The sequence below is a fragment of the Amblyomma maculatum genome, chromosome 3, assembly GCF_055883805.1.
Source record: "Amblyomma maculatum isolate TAMU_Amacu chromosome 3, ASM5588380v1, whole genome shotgun sequence".
Classification (NCBI taxonomy): domain Eukaryota; kingdom Metazoa; phylum Arthropoda; class Arachnida; order Ixodida; family Ixodidae; genus Amblyomma; species Amblyomma maculatum.
The window spans coordinates 168,136,818-168,142,817 of NC_139346.1; the positions used below are offsets into that span (position 1 = coordinate 168,136,818).

At 44.2% G+C, this 6,000-nt stretch overlaps 1 pseudogene; it reads left to right on the forward strand.

Annotated features, from left to right (window-relative positions):
• Positions 1 to 6,000, forward strand: part of LOC146196815 (cytochrome P450 3A11-like) — a 40,013-nt pseudogene extending 34,013 nt beyond the window's left edge.

Sequence of the window (6,000 nt, forward strand, 5' to 3'; positions counted from 1 at the left end):
TAAGCAGCAGATTGACCGCAACACATAATGCTCCAGTTGGCAACCTCCAGCATCTTGAGTTGTGTCAATAGACGGATTTTGCATTCTCTGGAAGTAATAATTGTTGCGTGTGTGATTTCCATCCTCATTATATTCACCAACAGATTCTTGCATGAGAACAAAGACAGCGTGAAGCCGTATTCCTTCTTGGCTTTCGGGGCAGGACCAAGGGACTGCGTCGGGCGACGACTCGGCATGACACAGGCCAAGGCATGCCTGGCTTGCCTGTTCCGACGCGTCAGACTCGAGACTTGCCCAGAAACAATGGTTTGTATGAAAAAAGAAATATCATACCAGACGAGTGAATAAATGAAACAATGGGACCGAAACTCACTAACTCCACAAGAGTAGAGGGGGTTTATTAAACAAATCCACTGCAGCAGGCACTCTGGATAATCCTTAGACGTTCCTCCACTGCCAAAACAGCCGTTCATAAATGATACTTTCTGGGCAATACATGGCCGCACGCCCTGTGGTGCCAGCGTGTACGGTGAATATCCACCGGGTGGGCAAAATTAGTCCGGCGTCTTAGACTGTCCCTACATTCCCCCCTTCTTTTAGAGCGCAGCTCTTCGGCGCTCCGCCCCCTTTCTGCACCCCCCCCCCCCCAGCTCAGCTCCCCTCTTCCTGCGTGGCGCCGACCACGCGTGTTATCTGATTGATGCGCACTCCCCCCGTTCGCCGCTGCTTATATCCCCCCTCCCCCACTCTTGCGTGGCGGTGAGGGTGCTCTCCGGTTGCCGAGGGGGGAGGAAAGTGGTGAAGGGTGGCTGTTCCAGGCCCTACGGGGCTGGGATGGTAGATCAACGCCGCTTGCGTCGGGGACTAGCCAGCCACCGATTTTTATCTTTTGTAGGCCGTCATTGCACCTGGCACCACTTAGGTTGTGGACGACGGCTGTTGCGGCGCGCGTCTTTCTCTCCCTCTTCTTTTTCTTTCTTCTCTACTTTCTCTCCTGTCCGCACGAGGCAGCAGAGGTGGCTCAACTACAGAGCCAGTAGCAGGCCTGTGCATTTTCTTTTCCTTCTTGCTACCGCCACAACTCCGGTTGCCGAAACGCCGGCTCGCTATCAGCGGGTCACGGTGCGTGCATCCCAAGCCGAAACGCAGAGTCATGTTCTCTTCACTCGCTTGCGGCGTTAGCGGCTTCAGTCAGTCGCTGCTATCTGTTCGTCGCGCAACGTTTCTATGGGCCCACGCGCTGCCCCTCGCAACATCCCGATAACTTAATTGCTCGCTTTATTTCTCTGACCACAAAGCTTTTTTCATGACAGCCAAGAACCGTTAGTGGAGTGTTTCTTGAAAGAATACGTGTGAAAAAGTAAAAAAAAGTTCTCTGTAATTGTACATACGTGTCTTGCTCGAAATCTTTTCCTCATTCTATCGAAAAGGTGAAACAGATGATGAACTGCGCTCAAATTTCGCATTAGGAAGTAACGTAATCGTCGGCAATTTTTTCACCCCTCTTTCAAGGCGCTAGTGTACATCCCCTCGGCAGCCGTTTTCCCTTGGAGGCGAAAAGCAAGGCCCCCGTGTGCTGTGCGATATGAGTGCATGTTAAAGAACCCCAGGTGTTCAAAATTTCCGGAGCCCTCCACTACGGCGTCTCTCATAGCCTGTGTCGCTTTGGGACGTTAAACCCCACAAACCAAACCGAACCAGCTAGTGTACATCCACCATGAAGTTAGACAGTTACGACGCCTTGTTATTTCCTGCATGGAAGCCAATTTTCATTTGCACAGAACATTTATTAAGGGGCAGCTATCTTCCTACATGTGAAAAAGAAAACAAGCAGAGGAAAAGAAGCGGCTCTAGAAGGAGTTTGCATGGTTTCAATAGAAATCGAGTCGAGTCTGCTTTTAGAGAAAAAGTGTAAAACAATGGACCAAGATAGTACTTGCTAGCCATGCGTACCTTCCTCACAATTAAGCCGCTGTTTCTTTAGAATATTTGAGGTGTATAGACGATACCCACATTATATATATATATATATATATATATACAGGCTGTTTCATTTAAGATTTTACCTATTTTTTAAAAATAGGAAAATGAAGTTTTATTGTCGATTCTTCTTTTAGCTGTTGTATTAAGAGTAGAGAAAAATCAGGAGCCTTAAAGGGTACTAATTAGCTTAATAATTAACTAAGATTAACTAACTAACTTTTTATTTATACCAGCTAGAAGCTGCTTTCAAATTTCAACAGTGAGCTACCGGTGTGAGAATGCCAAATAGTATTTTAAACGATAAGAAACGCGCATTTCTTAAGGACTGCAGCGCTGGCAATTCTGGCCGCTTTCGACGCACGAAAACGAAACCTAGCAGTCGAGGCGCGCACTTATGCACGCCCATGAGTGACGCAGCTGTGACGTCATCGAGAGAAACCAGCCGTCTGTAGGCGGCCGCTGCCACCCGCGAAATACGCGCCTGGAGCTGCGTCATGGTCTGGTAGGATCTTGAGATATCCCCAACGCATTGCGGGCGAAGCTTGTCATGGTGCGGGCGTAGCGCTGATGGTATGGGCAAATCAGCCCTCCCTCTTGACTACAAGCTTTGGCTCCCAGAGGGTGAAATAAAAAGAAAAGCAGTACATGCACAGATATGGCACCACTGGATGTGATAACGCAGCGCCAGACGAGTATTTCACGAGCGGCATCAGCCGCCTTCAAACAACTTGATTCGCCCGGCGACGTCACGACTGCGTCACTCCTGGGCGCGTACAATTCCGCGCTTCGTCTCCTAGGTTTCGTTTTCGTGCGTCGAAAGTGGCCAGAATAGCCAGTGCTGCAGTCGTTAAGAAATGCACATTTCTTGTCGTTTAAAATACCATTTGGCATTCTCACACCGGTAGCTCACTGTTGCAATTTGAAAGTAGCTTCTAGCTGGTATAAAGAAAAAGGTAATTAGTTAATCTTACTTAATTATTAAACTAATTAGTACCCTTTAAGGCTCCTGATTTTTCTCTATTCTTAATACAACAGCTAAAAGATGAATCGACAATAAAACTTAATTTTCCTATTTTTAAAAGATAGGTAAAATCGTAGATGAAACACACACACACACACACACACACACACACACACACACACACACACACACACACACACACACACACACACACACACACACACACACACACACACACACACACACACACACACACACACACACACACACACACACACACACACACACACACACACACACACACACACACACAGACACACACACACACACACACACACACACACACACACACACACACACACACACACACACACACACACACACACACACACACACACACACACACACACACACACACACACACACACACACACACACACACACACACACACACACACACACACACACACACACACACACACACACACACACACACACACACACACACACACACACACACACACACACACACACACACACACACACACACACACACACACACACACACACACACACACACACACACACACACACACACACACACACACACACACACACACACACACACACACACACACACACACACACACACACACACACACACACACACACACACACACACACACACACACACACACACACACACACACACACACACACACACACACACACACACACACACACACACACACACACACACACACACACACACACACACACACACACACACACACACACACACACACACACACACACACACACACACACACACACACACACACACACACACACACACACACACACACACACACACACACACACATATATATTTTTTTTTCATTTCATTTTTATTTCCTTAAAGACCCCTTTTGAGGGGCATTACATAAGGGGTGGATACAAATTTTGGATGAGATGGTACAAAGTCATGTGCTATGATGATAAATAGCTGTAGGCTTTTTGTGCGAAGATTATTGGGCAGGTTGTTGTTGCAATCTCTTCGGGAAGGCCATTCCAGTCCGCAGCGGCGCGTGAAAAAAAATGAGTTTGCGAAGGTGACGGTTCGTGCACGTGGACGGCTGATCTGGAGATGGTGGAGAGTGCGGCGAGATATGCGTGCTGGTGGGACCATATAGGGTGCAGTTTGTAGATGGCTGTAAAAAAACTTGTGAAACAGTGAAAGACTGGCTATGCGGCGGCGTATCTCGAGTGGCTGTAAACCCGAAAGGGATTTCAGATATGATATACTGGTGCTGTAATGGTATGACGAATGAATAAATCTGGTGGCGCAGTTCTGCAAAAGTTCTAGTGCATTGGTGAGGTAAGCTTGATATGGGTGCCAAATGGGTGATGCATATTCTAGCTTTGATTTCACAAATGATTCGTAAGCTAGTAACTTGACGTGCACGGGAGCATCGCGAAGATGACGTCTTAGAAAACCAAGGGATTTGTTAGCTGAAGAAATGATGTTAGTTATATGAGTTTTGCAGGACAAATCAGCGCACAGAGTTACGCCTAAATATTTGTATGATAGCACTGGTAGCACGGGAACGGAGGCAATTTGATAAAGGGACATGAGTGGGTTGCGGCGGCGATGAAAAGACAGTACACTGCATTTGTGAGGGTTTAGTTCCATGTGCCAAATTTCACACCACTCCTGAATCTTGTTAAGGTCGTTTTGGAGGTATAATTGATCAGAGGTGTTATTAACTGTTTGATAATGAACACAATCATCAGCAAACATGCGGATTTTACAGGACACTTGAAAGGGTAAATCATTTATGTAAATTAAAAACAGAAGGGGACCTAGTACGGAACCTTGAGGGACGCCAGATGTTACAGGAAGGGAGCTGGAATTATATTCATTTACGAAGGCGGATTGAGTGCGGTTAGTTAGAAATTCGGTAATCCATATAACCACATTTGGATCGAGGTTAATGTGAGATAACTTGTGTAACAGGCGTTTGTGAGGAAATTTATCGAAAGCTTTTTTAAAATCAAGAAAGATAGCGTCAGTTTGTGTGTATGTATATATATATATATATATATATATATATATATATATATATATATATATATATATATATATATATATATATATATATATATATATATATATATATATATATATATATATATATACAGATCAATTAAGGGGAAATGAGGGTGCTCGTTATAATACATGAAGGAAAGAAGCCAACAGTCGGCGAGGCCAAAGAAAGCGTTGGGGATGGTACTTTGTCTTTTTTTTAATGTTTACTTGGATAATCACAGAAATTAGTAGTATATATATATATATATATATATATATATATATATATATATATATATATATATATATATATATATATATATATATATATATATACTACTAATTTCTGTGATTATCCAAGTAAACATTAAAAAAAAGACAAAGTACCATCCCCAACGCTTTCTTTGGCCTCGCCGACTGTTGGCTTCTTTCCTTCATGTATTATAACGAGCACCCTCATTTCCCCTTAATTGATCTGTGTATATATATATATATATATATATATATATATATATATATATGGTTTGTGGGGTTTAACATTCCAAAGCGACTCAGGCTATGAGAGACGCCGTAGGGGAGAACTCCGGAAATTTCGACCCCCTGGGTTTCTTTAACGTACACTGACAACGCACACCACACGAGCGCCTTGCTGTTCGCCACCAGTGAAAAGCGGTCGCCGAGGCCGGGATTATATATATATATATATATATATATATATATATATATATATATATATATATATATATATTCCGCATTGTATATATAGGCCAATTCTTCCTATTGACGCCTTGCAACAGGCAAAAAGAAACGTATTGTTGCAACATTTACTAATAACAGTTCTTTCTCTTTCTTACAGGTGCCAATGAGGTACAAGCCACGGCATCTTCTCCCCGTCACTGATGGGCCCGTGATTCTACGTCCCATTGCGCGGCAAATTTCAAAAGGCAGGGCTTCGGGGTCACAATAA